The sequence below is a fragment of the Formica exsecta genome, unplaced genomic scaffold (genome assembly GCF_003651465.1).
Source record: "Formica exsecta isolate Colony F162 unplaced genomic scaffold, ASM365146v1 scaffold447, whole genome shotgun sequence".
Taxonomy (NCBI): domain Eukaryota; kingdom Metazoa; phylum Arthropoda; class Insecta; order Hymenoptera; family Formicidae; genus Formica; species Formica exsecta.
In genome coordinates, this window is record NW_021851709.1 from 109,077 (window position 1) to 111,353 (window position 2,277).

Here is a 2,277-nt window from a genome sequence, read left to right on the forward strand (position 1 = left end):
GTATAGGTTTCGGATCAGGAGTTGTACTAGGTAGGACTCGGGATCGGGAACTGGTAACGCTACGCTCGCCGGAGCGCCTTATATACCGGCGGCCGGCCTCCCACTCACGCGAATCGGTGCGCGGTGGGGCGGCCCCACGGTGGGGCCGTGACACGGGTGTGGGAGCTTAGGGGCGCCATTGGCGCCGAGCCTCAGAATTGCAGGCGGCTGGTCGGCCCGCAAGGCTGGTAACGATATTGTTACACAATAAACAATTTTATTACCTGGTGTGGCGGATAGCCACCACAAAAGTGGCGAAGGCTAGCACGCACGGGCAGCGACCGCGCGCCCGGCGAGAGCAAGCCTACGCCACCCCACGCGTAAAGCTCGCAAGCTTAAGCCCGCCATTACGCACGGCGAATTAAGCACGTACGGACACCCGGAAGAAGCGGGAACCGGCCGCAACGCGGCGCCCGCCGCGAGCACAACCAGTGAGTGAAATCCGATGAGTGAACCTATATAAGACCGTGCGTCGATCCGGATCATTTAGTCGCGGCTTCTGCTGTGAAGGAGGACTTCTCCGCTAGACAGATAGAGGTACGCGACGCCTAACGGAATTCGGCTCCGTTGGTTTTTTGTTTAGACCACAGGTTTGGCGTATTCTTTGGGCAACGAGATCAACCCTGTCACCTGCCGCCTCCCACATCACCGGGACCTAAGCAGCGGCCAGGAGTTCCGGAGGATACCACACCGGTACGTCTTTGGGAGCACCGAGTAAGCTGAAGCTTACGGGAGCATCTAACTTCCCTGGACCTCTCGCCTGTCCGACGTACACGGCCTTCCCGGGAACTCCTCACGATATGCGACATCCGACTCCGACGCTACACATCTCCAACGTGCGTCTTGAAATCATGTATTTAATAACAAAAAAGACGAAACCATAAGTTCCGGAGGACACCACACCGGTACATCGGGAGCACCAAGCAAGCTGGAGCTTACGGGAGTGGCATCTAACTCCCCTGGACCTCTCGCCTGTCCGACGTACACGGCCTTCTCGGGAACTCCTCACGACATGCGACATCCGACTCCGACGCTACACATCTCCAACGTGCGTCTTGAACATCCCGCCGTTGTTGCAGCCTCCACCAACGTCTCCACAAGACCTTCGAGGAAAATATACGCAGACTGACCCGCCGATCAGGATCCACAGGGGTACACAGTATCAGGTACCCCCTACTACGGAGCAAGGCACCCAGTTCGACCTATCCGACTGGGAAACACCAACCTCCTCCGTCTCAACGCAGACCTGCGGAGAGCTGCACAATTCGCCGGAAAGGAGCTACACTCCACCGGGCACTCCTCCGGCGCTGCGAACCAAGTGGGGACCTCCAAGAACCACGGTAACGCAGCCGGCCATACAGTGGCGTGAACGGCGCCAAACGTGAGAAGCGGCCCCCCTACGGTAGACCGGCCCCATTAAACATCAGATTGTTTTCATTGTTGTTTATGTCGTTGATCCCAGGTAATGTAGAGAACGGATATCTGTTGTCTTATTTTTGAAATATCTCATCAACTATCAATTTTAGGTCATAAGTGTACTAGTACTTTTAGACTCAAAATTGAACGCTCTTTTCATTTCCGGAAGAAAGAGTACGCCCTCCCATTTAAAAAAATCAAGTAGACATCGAAATGACCTTCAAAATCGCATTCCGAGAATAATCCAAGGTCACGGTGTTATGTCCCCCTTGGAACCCTACAACTTTTGTCTGAAACATTTTTTAATATCTCGCTTCGTTTCCGAGAAATACGCCCGCGTCACTATAAATGCCTCACCCTGTATATAAACTATGCTGCGCACATATATTAATATTAATATATAGTTAGAAGGAAGAAATTATGTTATAAAAAATTATTCTTTACTTAAATCTGAAAAGAAAACAATGTGAATTATAATCATACGTTATATTAAAAAATCTGTTATAATGATAACATGTTTCTTTGCGCTCGTCGGAAACACAACAACAAAGGCGCAGAGAACATATTGTTATATTCTTATCCCCAAAAACGCAATACAAAATATTTAAATATAATAGACATTAATACAAATAATAATAATAAAAGCAAGAATTTTATTATATTATGTATATATGTAACTTTTTACAACCCAATATAATTACATCTTACGGGATAAGAATATTAAGGGTAATATAGATATACATAAAACAATAGCAAACAATGTGTGTCTATATATACATATATATTTTTATTTATTTATTTATTTAGATGTAAAATTCTATT